This window comes from Neopsephotus bourkii, unplaced genomic scaffold (genome assembly GCF_033783945.1).
Source record: "Neopsephotus bourkii isolate Nb327-2 ecotype Australia unplaced genomic scaffold, CSIRO-AGI_Nbou_v1 NB_1615, whole genome shotgun sequence".
Classification (NCBI taxonomy): domain Eukaryota; kingdom Metazoa; phylum Chordata; class Aves; order Psittaciformes; family Psittacidae; genus Neopsephotus; species Neopsephotus bourkii.
The window spans coordinates 5356451-5370252 of record NW_026902090.1 but is presented as its reverse complement, the minus strand read 5'-3'; the positions used below and the strand labels follow the sequence as shown (position 1 = coordinate 5370252).

Sequence of the window (13802 nt, the reverse complement as noted above, 5' to 3'; positions counted from 1 at the left end):
ACTCGCTGGGTGCCGGTAGCCCCGAGGGCTGCCCCGCTGCCTCCCGCCACCACCCCCCGCTCTGAGGCGGCACGGGGCGCGCTCCCCGCGCGGTTACCTGCTGCCCGGGCCCTCCCCGCCTTTGTGCCCGCGGCCTCCCGCCTCCCCCGCCGCAGCCGCCGTTCCCGGCCGCCGCCAGGCCCACCCCGCCCGCTGTCAGCCACCGCCTCAGCCCTGCCCCGGCGGCGGCACCGCCCCCCCCGCCCCAACCAGCCGCGGCCCCAGCCCGGCTGCCCCGTACCGTGCGGCTCCGCCATCCTCCCGAGGCGAACTCAGACCCCCCCCTCCCCACCCGCCCCTGCCGGCCACCGTCTGTGCGCACCGAGCCGTCACGGGACTGCCCGCCCACCGCCCTCCCGCCGCACACCGGGGGCGGGCCCGCCGCGGCGCGGAGAGAGCGACCGCTTCCAGGTTACGGCGCCGCCGCCATCTTGGCGGCGGGCGGAAGTGGCCCGGTTGCCCCTGGCGACGGTGAGGCGGAGGGGCGGGGCCGGGGCCGGCCTGCCGGGGCCGGGCGCGCTGAGGCCGGGCTCCCCGCTGTCTGGGCCGCTTGTCTCGGGGTCTCGTAAGCCCCGAGGGGCCGGGCCGTGCCGCCGCCGCCCCTCAGAGCCCGCCGGTGCAGCTGCAGGGCAGCCTCAGCAGGTAACCGGCCCTGCGCGGCCTCACACCGGAGTCTCCCTGGCCTCGCATCCCCCTCGTGTCACCGCTGAAACGAGTGTGGCGATTGCCCTCAGTGAGGAGGGCGGCCCGTAGCTCAGCCGGTCGCTGACTATCCCTCATTGAAGAGTTAGAAGGATCAGGAACTGTTCTCCCGACAGCCCAACCGTTTAACTGGAGAGTTTGCCCCCAAGACAGAGGATCAGACGTTCTAACGTGAGGAGTGGGTACAAAGCAGGTCTCAGAGCCCTGTGTGTGTCTCACACCTACCCTGCACTTGCTGCTGGTCACCTTTATAGCTACTGAGACATCACCAAAGAGGTGGAGCAGGGCAATGCAGCGTTCCCGTGTTTCCTTCCTCTACAGAGTGAGAACCATCCCCATTTGACACCTACTATAACCTTGCACCAGTGTGCTGACTACTCTTTCCATAGGAGATGCCTTAAGCTAAGCACGACCAAGCTCCCTTGCAAGGAACACGTTGGGGCCTCAAGAAACGGCAGGAGCCATTCAGAAGGTGGCGACCACACCTCCGCGTTGACAAATACACCCCAGTGTGCAGAGCATCTGCGATCAGTCATCATTTGAGTTCAGATGGGATTTAAAAGCAAGTTCTTTGAAGACTTGTTATAACAGATCTTTTGGTATTTTGCTGAGAAAGGTTTAGCTTTTTAATGCTAAGTTCTCAGGTGGCTGCAATCAGTTCCCCTTTCAAGTTTAGATGGATTCTGCACTGCAGTAGTAGCTCAACATTCTAATTTGTAAAACACATTAGAGCCAATGGGAGTCTACTAATTGGTCTCAGCACTTGCTGGTCTGGACTGGTCCCACTGTCTCACATTAAAAAGGAACAGCAGCAACCTCAGGAGAATCAAACCCATGAGTAAATTTGGGAGCCATTTCCTACATCAGATAGTCAAATCTAAGTGCTATTTCCATCAGGTTCTTCCAACCTCTGGCAACCACTGAGGCTAGTTTCAGTGAAACAAAGCTACTCATATTCGACTATCTGGGTTCTGCCAGTTTCCTTTGTGTGGTTCTTTAGCAAACCAGACAGTTCAATGTTGCTATTTTACTAATAAATGCTGGACAGCAGTTAAAAACAGAATTGGTTTTTTAGCATAATGGGTCACAGGGCATAAACCAGGTGTAATTTTAGTATTTCTCACAATGGCTGGACGTTTATTTGTTGTCATTATTCAGTAAAGCCCTCAGTGCAGACAGTGCGCCCATCCCTTACGAGACACAAAAATACAGTTTTGCCTTGAAAGCTTGGAGTCTGAAAGAATATTTGTTGCTTATTTGAACACACAGAGATGCTACATACACCTACATCTTCTGTACTATAGATCAACCCAACATAGGAAGGGCATGGACCTGTTTGAGCAAGTCCGGAAGAGGCCACAAAGATGCTCCGAGGGCTGGAGCACCTCTGCTCTGGAGACAGGCTGAGAGAGCTGGGCTGGTTCAGCCTGGAGGAGGCTCCAGGGAGACCTTAGAACAGCTTCCAGTACTTAATGGGAGCCTACAGAAAAGATGGAGAGGGACTTTTAACATGAACGTATAGAGGATACACGCCAAGTGTCCTCCGGTTCTGTGAGAGATTTTACTTCTGCTTCTATTCAATTAACTTTCAAAATTTGATTTGAAATCTAAAAAAATACTTCTTTATCCTAAAAAAAAATAAATCCCTAAACTGATTTGCTCTTCTTATAAGAAAACATAAAATCAAAAAGCTGTTATAAAGCAGAGCAGGACAACTGTCACTAGACAAGGATTCAGCCAAGGAATTTACAGATCACTCCGCCCTTGTGCTGCAATTCCTTAAATAAGTCCTAGGAGATTAGACTGATACTACAGTAATACTCGTGCCAACAATGAGAACTAGCAGACTTTTTTGCAAAGGCAGAATTCATACACACAAGATTTGTTTTTAATCTGCACAAATGGAGTAGTTAATTTTATACCCTCCTACTGGATGCTGGAGAGATCAGCTCCAACCTACTCCCAGCCTCCATCAGCAATGTTTGTCCCCAAATCTTCATCAACACAGACCTGGCCCACTGTAGAAGGTGAACGTAAGAGTCATAATCCTAGAAGTATTAGTTAAAGGTCTCTCAGGATCAGGACACTGCACTGACAGGTCACTAGTGGTGTCCCTCAGGGCTCGGTGTTAGGGCCAGTGTTGTTTAACATCTTCACTGATGATCTGGATGAGGGGATTGAGGGCACCTTCAGTAAATTTGTGGACAACACTCAGCTGGGCAGGAATGTTGATCTGCTGGTGGATGGGAAGGCTCTGCAGAGTGATCTGGACAGGGTGGATCGATGGGCGAACGGTATAAGGTTCAACAAAGCAAAGAGCTGGGTCATGCACTTGGGCCACAACCACCCCATGCAATGCTACAGGCTTGGGGAAGAGTGGTTGGAAAGCTGCTCAGTGGAAAATGACCTGGAGGTGCTGATTGATGGCCGCTGAACATGAGCAGCTTGTGCTCAGGCAGCTAAGAAGGGCAACAGCATCCTGGCCTGTAACAGCAATATCTTAGCCAGGAGGGCCAGGGCAGTGATTATCCCCCTGTACTCAGCACTGGTGAGGCTGCACCTCAGATACTGTGTTCAGTTCTAGGACCCTCACTACAAGAGAGATACTGAGGTGCTGGAGCAGGTCCAGAGGAGGGCAACGAACGTGGTGAAGGGCCTGGAGAATAAGTCTTACGAGGAATGGCTGAGGGAACTGGCGTTATTTAGTCTGGAGAAGACAAGGCTCAGGGGGGACCTTATTGTTCTCTACAACTACCTAAAAGGAGGTTGTAATGAGGTGAGGGTCAATCTCTTCTCCCGGGTAACAAGCAATAGGACAAGAGGAATTGGCCTCAAGCTGCACCAGGGGAGGTTTAGATTGGATATTAGGAACAATTTCTTCACAGAGAGGGTGCTCAGATATTGGAACAGGCTGTCCAGGGCAGTGGTGGAATCACCATCCCTGGAAGTGTTCACAAAACACGCAGATGAGTCCCTCAGTGCCATGCGTTAGTGGTGGCCTTGGCAGTGCTGGGGTAATGGTTGGACTGGATGAGCTTAAAGATCTTTTCCAACCTACTTGATTCTATGATTCTATGATATTTTGAACCTTGTGGTACTGCACCTGAGTACCTCTCCTCAAAACAGATCCACAGACAGTATGTAAGAGGTTCCTCAGCTTCATTGCCCCAAAAAACCCATAAAACTGTGTGAGGATCTTGAATTACTGCCATTCACACTGAAATGAACAGGAGGGGAAATATAATTAACAAGCATTTCATAACCTACATGCATATGTGTTCTGAGTTAAGGTTTCACTAGCAGGTTCATTTGGACATAGCCTAACTTTTAAATACTTGGCTTTTCAACCTTCATAATGTTCCTTTAACGCCTGTTCTGGAAAGGGACAATTATCAGTATAGGATCATGCAACACCACAGCACATCTATGGGTCATCAGCCATGCTGGTACCTTTGTGTGTCAAACACAGACCTCTGCCCCTTTCACTTGAAACAGCAATAGCAGAGTGTTATCCTGCACCTAAACCAGCAGCAGAGGGGGATGAGTGTTGGAATTTGGATTAGATTCATAAGACCATTCCTAAGGCTATTTAGTATTTACACAGTTGTTTCAAGCATGTTTCTACAACGCAGTGTGATTTATTAGGAGCTAGCTCTTACACAATGAACTAAAACAAAGCAATTAATTAGCTGAGCTTGCTTAAGCTGACCACAAGATCAATCTAACAACTTTAGAATCATCTTTGACTCAAGTCAGTTACCTCTGATACCATAGCCCCACTTGTCTTTGCTTAATTTAGTGGCTGCCAGACTAATGAATTGACCCTTTCTCTCTTGGTCATGTGGCCTTTTCACTACCTCCTCCCAACTGTACAATTCTTGTCATCTCATAGAAGAAAGCCTCTCTCCTCCCCCAGGCAGGCAGCTGCTGCTGTCTTGGCCAAGGACACTCGGTTTGAGCCATTTCTGTGCTGTGGGCTGGGGCAGACAACACAAGAGGCAAATTCTTTGCTGCCTAAGCCAATGTGAAGGCCAGTCTCAGGGAGGCTCTGCTCCACTTCCAGCTCTGGAAGCCAGGATGTCCCACTGCCTCTCACAGCTCTCCCCTGCTACTCTGTTCCCATCCCTGTGCCTGACCTCCAGTTTCAGACTCTGATCACTTGATCCTTCCTCAGGCTGTCTCTCCTTTCTTAGCCTCCAACAGGGCCTTCAACTTTGGTTCCCCACACCAAGTCCGAGTTCAGTCTCTTGTCTGGTTCTTCATCTCACTGCCTATCTCCCTAACACTCTTTCCTGTCTCTTCTTGTCTCCTTGTACTGGCAAACTGAATTCCTGTGTCTTCCCTCCCCTGCTGCCAGTTCCTTCCCAGTCAGTCTCAGTATAAAGCTCCTCTAATTCCCAGTTTCAGTTTCTCTGTGAATCTGAATCTCCCTCTATCAGTTCTCAAACCTCCAAGTTCCCAGTCCTAGGCTTTATCTTCCTGTCATCTACACCTTAATCTACCCAGACCTTCCTGCCCTATCCTCTTTCTTTCCCTTCTCTTGAGTCATCAGTTTACCAAAAGTTTGGCTTCAGTCTTTTAGCCAAGGGCTGCAACAGGTTTAGTTCTTCTGGGGGAAAGAAACATGCTTTATTTCTTTCTGATGGCACAAGAAAGCCCATTTCATTTTATGAGCATCAAACCAATCAGGAAAACAGTGTTTGCCTTTGTCACTGCTTTTTTACCTTCCCCTTGAATGTCACCTTGGCTCCACTCTTACTAGTATGAGTATACAAAAACTGTGAAGGCTGGAATAGTTGGCACAACTAAGGAGCTGAAGGGGAGAGAGAAAGGGTTCCTGGCACAGACACCATACCTGGAGGATGCACACAGGCTTTCAGAGCCATGTCAGTGTCTAGAAGCCAATACTCCAACAGAGCAGCTGACAGCAAGAGCCATCACATTGAAAACACACAGTGCCCCACCAGAGCAAAAGCTGCTCCTTGGTGCAAGATGCTGTTGCAATACAAAGAAGGATGCAAAGAAGGGGAACCTCAAAATGTGGTTCTCTGTTGAGGGACTACAGTACAGTAAGATGTTGCTATTTTTACTGTATGTTCCTTTTATGTCTTCACAGCCAGGTCTGCTTACTTGAGTGACATGAATCTACTTTTGCTTTTTCCTCCAGTTGGTTCTACAAAACAAATGCAATGATAAAAGGACAGTATTTGATTAAGGTACCTGTGTTCTCAAAACCAAACAGCATGATTTAGGGTTGTAAAACTACCATGTAAAAACAGTTCTGGTCCTGCCAGCTTCAACTTTCAATTCATTAGCCACCTATCTGTGTCCGTGAGGCTGTTAGCAAGTTTTTCAACAGACTTCCTAGGTCTTACAGGAGCTCTTCAAGGTGGGAAGACAGGACATGGCAATACTGAGACAGCACATCCAGAATGCCACACATAACATGATTTTCTCTTCTTTACTTGTATGCACACAAACCTTTCAAATATGTGCTGTGTCCTAACTGCCCCGGGGCCGGCAGCTCTGCAGTTTATCTAGTGCAAGGGAAAACTGCAAATCCAGCAGGCTATCAAGCAAGCTAATCTTCAATTACACAAACAGAGAGTCAACCAGTTCAAACAATTTATCTTTCAAAGTCAACACTACCAACAACAGAAACAAGCAAGAGCTTTTCATTCACAGCAGAAAATAAACTGTATTTTTTTAGTGTAGATATTCTAGACAGGATAGTATCAGCTGTTAGAAACTCCTACTTTTCTCTGCAGTGAAAGACAAGGGCAAATTAAAGGCTTCAGTTGTCTCTATATTGAAAGGAAAGAAAGGCTGGAATGAAAAACCCAGCTAAGCTGAAACAGATGCTGATTACAGCCAGGCCATCCCTAAAGAAACTAACCTTTTTTGACATCCCAGGGTAACTCGAAGTGACCAAGCAGGATGCAACAGGACATTCTGTGCTCTGTGGTGCACAAGCTTCTTTTAGCTAGGGTGTGCAGCACCTGAATTTCCAGAGGCAGCGTGCCTTACTAAGGACTAACCATGCCCAGGACTAGCATAATTCCCACAATAAAGGAGCAAGAGGGGATGGGTATTCACAAAAGCTAGTTTAACTCTACAGAGGTTAAGCCTCCTCTGTAGTCAATAAGATAAGCCTGTGCTCAGGCACTATGAATCGTATTCTGAAGAGATCACTTTTTCCACTGACCTCACGCAGGCCCTGGGGACTTGAGCTTTCCAAGGGAAAAGCCACTTCCTCCCCAGGAAAGTGCATTCAATCCTAAGTGGCTGTGGGTTCACCAGCCTTTTACATGCCACACATTGCTGTTGGACTCTGATGCTGTGTGAGCACTGCAGATCTGCATGCCTGCAAGTGGTACAAGACAGCCTTCTAAAACTGGCTGGCACCAATGATCGGGTATGGTGTGGCTTGGGTTTCATTTACACTGCATGTCATTTCATGCCTTCAAAGATCCATGAAGATTAGTACCAGGCTGACTGGTATGGCACGGTATGTAGGAATGCAAGCAGAGCCCAAGTTTTTCTCTGCTGAACTTCATACAAGGGCATAGCCTACCTCCATCCCGCATAAAAGAGGGAGAAGCCTTCTACTTCCCACTGTCCTCTCTGATCTTCCAGTCCTCAAAAGCCACAACAGGGTAGCAGTGCAGCCAGTCCTTTAAAGAAAGAGCCTGAAGGCAACCAGTTCCATACTGTTAACATTTTTAGCTGATAAAGGTGTGAAGCTGAAAGAAGGAGGCTCCTGCAGTTGCCAAGGAAGAGAAAGGCCCCTGACATTGGTAGCCTCAGAAAGGCAGAACAACTTTATTACAATTCCACTCATCTGTGTCCTAAAAGTGACAGGGAGTGGCAGCACATCCATGCTGAGCTGTGTGAAAAGCCAGCTGCCCCATGCCCAGGCAAGTACTGTTGCCAGCAGGTTAACCAAGGCTATGGGCACAAGCAGTGTTACCTGGGATTACATCTTGTCACTGCTGCAAGCTCCACTGCCTGAAATGTGGAAGAAGATGAATAGGAGAGTCCCCAGGAAAAGAAACAACCAACCAGCCCTCATTTGCATTCTCACAAAGAGGAAAAAAATCTTTAGAAGTAATTTGGGAAGGGAAAATTAAGGTGGAATAAAATATTTGCCTGTTGGTCTCAATAGCTGCAGCTCTGCTATTTTCCCACCCTCTTCCAGACTGTCAGCAGGAATTGAGTGTTCTCCTGGAGCCAGGGATGGATTTCCTAAATGGTGACAAATAGCAGTAAAGCCTGAAGTCAATTCCACAGTGAAATCATTATATAAATTGCTCTTTCCTGCAGGAAAGAGATGGATGAAAAATAAAACAAACCAGAAACCAGCATGAAATGAGTAACCTCATTGTTCAGTTATGGGAAGTGAGAACAACCCCAACAATGGTGCTAGCTCTGTCAGGCGTTACCAGGAGTACACCTGTAAAGGAAAATGTTAGTTGAGGATTTCTGAAATACAAAAAACCCTGAAAATAGTTCAGGTGCACACCCATATTCGAAAAGGACATCGTGAAACTCCCTCAGCCCAGAGCAATGAAAACCATACAGCAGACTGAGTGCGGGCCACCCTAACATTTATTATTGTTGTAGTAGAGAACAGCAGCCTCGATCTTGATCCTGTGTGCAGGGTGCTGTGTTCTGATTCAGAGACTCAAAGCTAAATGGAAGACGAGGAAAATGACATACATTTGTCACAGATGCAGGGAGCATGAGGAAAGAAAAGCAGTCAGCGTGCTGCCGAGTTCTTTTATAGGCCATACAGACAAGGACTGCTTTGGAGAGAGCTCTGGAAGAGTATTTTTAAAACACACATTAATAAGGGTTCAGCTGCAAGCCTGGGAGGAAGCTTAGCGCTGTTTGCAATGGCAACAAGTATGCAGTGGAACGTCCTCATGAGCTGATCTCAAGGAAGACCTGACATCCCGCATGCAAAGAGTTGTGGTCAATGGCTCAATGTCCGGCTGGAGACCAGTAACGAGTGGTGTCCTTCAGGGATCGATGTTGGGACCAGTCTTTCTCAACATCTTTGTCGCTGACACGGACAGTGGGATTGAGCGCGCCCTCAGCAAGTTTGCCGATGACACCAAGCTGTGTGGTTCGGTTGATACGCTGGAGGGAAGGAATGCCATCCAGAGGGACCTTGACATGCTTGTGAGGTGGGCTGATGTCAATCTCATGAACTTTAAACATGCCAACTGCAAGGTCCTACACCTGGGTCGGAGCAATCCGAGGCACAGCTACAGGCTGGGCAGAGAAGAGAATCAGAGCAGCCCTGCAGAGAAGGACTTGGGGGTGCTGGTCGATGAGAAAATGAACATGAGCCGGCTTCAGTGTGCACTTGCAGCCCAGAAAGCCAACCATATCCTGGGCTGCATCAAAAGGAGCATGACCAGCAGGTCAAAGGTGGTGATCTTGCCCCTCTACTCTGCTCTCGTGAGACCTCACCTGGAGTATTGTGTGCAGTTCTGGTGTCCTCAACATAAAAAGGACATGGAACTGTTGGAACAAGTCCAGAGGAGGCCACAAGGATAATCAGGGGACTGGAGCACCTCCCATATGAAGATAGGCTGAGAAAGTCGGGGCTGTTCAGCCTGGAGAAGAGAAGGCTGTGTGGAGACCTCATAGCAGCCTTCCAGTATCTGAAGGGGGCCTATAGGGATGCTGGGGAGGGACTCTTCATTAGGGACTGTAGTGACAGGACAAGGGGTAACAGGTTAAAACTTAAACAAGGGAAGTTTAGACTGGATATAAGGAGGAAATTCTTTCCTGTTAGGGTGGTAAGGCACTGGAATGGGTTGCCCAGGGAAGTCGTGAATGCTCCATCCCTGGCAGTGTTCACGGCCAGGCTGGACAGAGCCTTGGGTGACATGGTTTAGTGGGAGGTGTCCCTGCCCATGGCAGGGGGGTTGGAACTTGATGATCTTAAGGTCCTTTCCGACCCTAACTATTCCATGATTCTATGATTCTATGATTCCAGTAATCCCCTGAACAATATGAACAGTGATGGGATAGGGAGAGACTGGCTCCATCCCAGTTATACTCTGAAAAAGATTAACAGGGATGGGATAGGGATAGACAGGTCTCTAAGAGGCAGGCGTCTGACACACAACAGAAGAAAGAGTTAGGAGACAGAAAAGAAAGAAGCGACACAGAGCGAGGAGCTCAGAACAGTCCTTCATTGTGAGGACAAGGGCTTGGTTATTCAAGAGTTTTCTTTCCCCCTCTTGTTTCCCAGAGGGAGGAGCGGTGTTTCAAGGGCGAATAATACAATCATTTGACTGTGTTGAGAGATTTATGATCTGACTTTACCATGTGTTAAAATATTGATTCTCTTTCTAACATATGCTTTAGATATTGACCTTATCTTTTCTATACAGAAGACTGACTTCTGCAAACAAAAGCTGGGACTTCATAGTAGGATCCAGTGATGCTGGGTAAATACAAAGTGACGTAAGTGAAGCACAAGTCTCAGATTTTTTCTGCTCAATTAAATAAAGATAGCAAGAGAGACACTGAGCAGCGTGCGGCGGTGAGAAGCTGGAGTAATGAAACAGTAATATGACAGACGGTGCATTTACGGGCAATTACAGCATGCCTCTGCTGGCACTTTAAGGCACAAGGCCAAAGACTTCAGCGATTCAAACCACACAAGTAGAGCAGTAACCCCCTGGAAATGCCAGCATAGAGCATCTGGCGTGGGAGCCCAGAGCGGGACTGACACTTAGCAATGAGCCAGGCAGCCAGGTCTCTGCATTTACCGGGCATTACTGCTGGAGATAGAGCAGCCTGTCAAAAAGCTATTTCTGTGTCCCTTGGATAATACATTTCCAGGCACTTTTACGTATGTAGCAGTGAAAGATAAATCTCCACACTGAGTAAGGACGTCTCCTTCTTGCCTTGTGCGCACAGCTTGAAGACACCAATGCATCAAACAACAGATCTAAAATAAATAGATTCGGAAAGCTCATCTAAAAGAAATCACTCATCTGTCAATTCCTTTCCAAAAGGAGGACTGGGTTAAACATCAGGATGTTAAGCTTCAGGCCTTGAAGGCATTTGGGATTCCCTCAGGCTTTCTGTTCTCCGATTTACCCCACCCAGTAAACACAAACCACCTCCTCCTCCTGTCTCCACAGAAGATGGGCTCTGTATCTCATGGTACCACTGAGCAGCTTGAGGGGACAATTGCATGCAACCTGCATGTGTATTTTTTAAAGCACTGGTATGCATTATTCAACGCACGTCACAGGCATGCTGGTACACTACATTTCTGACCACATCAGCACATACAGACATGAAACAAGCTCTGGATTTTTAGAAAAGAAGGAAAAAGAGAGAGATCTGCCTGGAAAGCAAATGCAGATCAGATGTTGTTAAAAACTTCTTAAACTGCCAACAAAGTATTTACTTAAACTCAGAACAGAAAGTCACCTTCAAGATGGGTGATTCTCATGAAAGTGGCTTTATTTTTAAACACCCCATGTCTGGAGCTACATGATTATACAGAACTCTGAACCAGATTTTTGTTTTTAAAGCAAGGACTGGATTCCAGACTTTCGTCTCAGATGGAAAAGAAATGGAAAACATGCACTTGAAAGGCTCAAAAAGCAGAATGAAAATAAAAAGCATTTAAAATATATAAAGACAGAACCCAAGCCTCATAAACAACTGGGACAGGCAACATTGCTTCACCTACATGCTTTTTTCTTCTACTTAGTAGGAGCTGTTTCCCAAGACTTAAAGTAAGCGTTGTTTTGTATCTGCAGGGCTTTCAGCAAGCGGCTGCCACGTTATGAAACTCTCTGGATTCCAGCAATGCACATCTCTGCTGTCTGCTGCACTCGGGGTATCTGGGAAGAGGGGGAGGAAAACAAGCTTATCATTTATGAAGTTATTGCTGGGTTTGTGGTTGCGAGGCTTTCTGCAGTGTACAAGAATAACTTGTTTATGACTTCAGTAAAATAAGGATATACAACCTAGAGCACATGGTCCTCTCTGTGGGTACCGCTCTCATGCTTTGCCAAGTAACACCAGGGTTTATCTAAAGTTGAAGTCTCAGGGCTTTAGGAAGGGGAATTAGGTCCTCAATGCTACACCTTCCCCTCCTCTTAACTATAGCTAGCACCACCCTAGTGAATAAATGCCAGCCTTACTCAAAGCTAAACCATTCCTGTCTTTAAGGGTATGAAGCTGCAGACAATGCCGTTGCCTCTCTCCTCTCTCTCATCCAGTCCCTCCAGTCCTGAATGTAGTGACTGTGCTTTCTTTCCCCAATGGAAAGAGGCGTCTTAAAAGCAGACTTACTAGAGCCTGTCAAAACCAATCTCCACAATCACACCTGTCCCAGTGCTATCAGCTTTCCAGACAGGCTGCCAAGTTGGCATTTGCCTAGCTAAGAAAATGGATTCAGCACACAATGCCAGATTCCACTTCTCCACCAGTGAAATGCTCAAGTAACAAACTGAGTTGACCATTGTTTCTCATCCCCATGTAAACAAACTCCATCGGCAGGAAAACTCTGCTTGGAAGGTGATTCCTTGCATGACTGCGATGGGCTCTGGCTGCTATAGACACCAATTCTCATATGATGCTGGACTCCTGGTGGTCATCAGGACGCTGTCAAAAACCCTTGCCTACAATTTGATTTCAATGCCTTGCTTTCAGTCCACCTTCTGTTGCTCTGCAAGCCATACTTGTTAACACAGGAATAACTGTTAGTGGCATAGTGCAAGATTTTCAGTCATAACTGGCTTTTATGTTCATTTTTGGGCACGGCCATATATAAGATGCTGGATCAAACAAAGAAACAACTGCCAAATAACTGATTTTCAATTTGCACGCACTGTTTACAAGCAAACATCCACAGTGTTCACAAATCAGTCCGTAGCCTTTTCCCTTCCAATCAGTATGAAATACTAATTGGCAGACAGACTAGCATGCCAGACAAAAGAGCTTTTCCCACTGAAATCAGTGGGAACGTTCCTATGCACTTCAAAGGGTAGAGAAGGCTGTTCCCAGCAATGACATCCATTTTACGGCCTCATCAGTGCCAACCTCCTGACCTGAAAGTAGAACATGTAAATCACAACAAAGTGGCCCGAAGCACAAGTGTCCTTGCTGACCACACAGCACACAGGACACAGGAGATGTGTGCTTCTACCCTCCACAGGTTCTCTGCTGGCCTCCAACCCAACAGGCAGGCAAGACTTGGAGTGAGGTGGAAGCGGGCTACCTGAGGGACTGTCAGTTTCCTACCCTAGGTTTCCCTCAGAGGAAAAAGGAAATAGTTCTGGAACAATGCAGGAGGATGCTTTAAATAACTATCAGAGAGGTGCCGCTTACTGGAAGCTGGGAGTTTTACCACAGGTCTCCTGGCAAACCGCAGGCTTGGATCCCGTAGCTGGGGGGTCCATAGCGTGGTAGTGCCCGAGAGAGCAAAACCACTGTCATTGATCATCAACAGTCACAGTCTCCCTCATTTTATCCAACCACAACCAGTCGCAGCGCAATAGTAAGAAGGAAGCTCTCAACCTTGCAACAAGTAAGGAATTGCCACAGCATTAGCAGGATTATGAACCTTCACTGCCAGTTCTGAGGCAAAGGGCACAAGGCAGACAATGTGTGCAGGGCATCAGCAACATCTGAAACTACAGCACGACCGGGTGCTGTGCACAGATAGTGACCGACCCCAGGCGGGTTATTCTGAGGGAAGCTGCTACCGCCACCAAATGACCCCCAAGGCGAGGCCGGTGCCGGTGGAGGTGATCTCAGGTGCACTGGCTGAGCAGGTTCGGCGACATTTAAACCCGCCAGTGTTTGAAAAACACCGGCTTTTACTACTGTTTACATGCTGAACAGCAAGACGATTCACGCCTCATATCCTCAGGTGCTGCCTCGCAACGCAAACCAGAACCCGCACGCCCTGGCCCAGCCGGTCGTTGGACGGTGTCTGCTCTGAGGCGCAGGCCCGGCGGGGAGGGGAGGCAGCGGCAGGCAGCGGGAGCGGGCAGGCCCGCGCAGGCCGGAGC

The 13802-nt window shown here is 48.1% G+C and overlaps 1 protein-coding gene and 1 long non-coding RNA gene across 5 annotated transcripts in view; both read right to left on the bottom strand.

Moving 5' to 3' along the window:
• SHOC2 (SHOC2 leucine rich repeat scaffold protein) overlaps positions 1-491 on the bottom strand; it is a 70665-nt gene extending 70174 nt beyond the window's left edge. For 2 of the 4 annotated variants that reach the window (XR_009728349.1, XM_061372678.1), the window contains exon 1: positions 281-421. The gene's annotated coding sequence lies outside the window, so the exon portion shown is untranslated. Of the gene's footprint in view, positions 1-280 lie in introns of all 4 variants that reach the window. The other 2 variants (XM_061372679.1, XM_061372681.1) reach the window with 2 other exon arrangements.
• A 10726-nt stretch (positions 492-11217) lies between these two features.
• Positions 11218-13327, bottom strand: LOC133222715 (uncharacterized). The gene is made up of 2 exons (XR_009728346.1): positions 13117-13327; positions 11218-12485 (listed from the first exon to the last, which is right to left on the bottom strand). It is a non-coding gene; the product is annotated as an uncharacterized LOC133222715 (long non-coding RNA).
• Between the last annotated feature and the right edge of the window lie 475 nt (positions 13328-13802).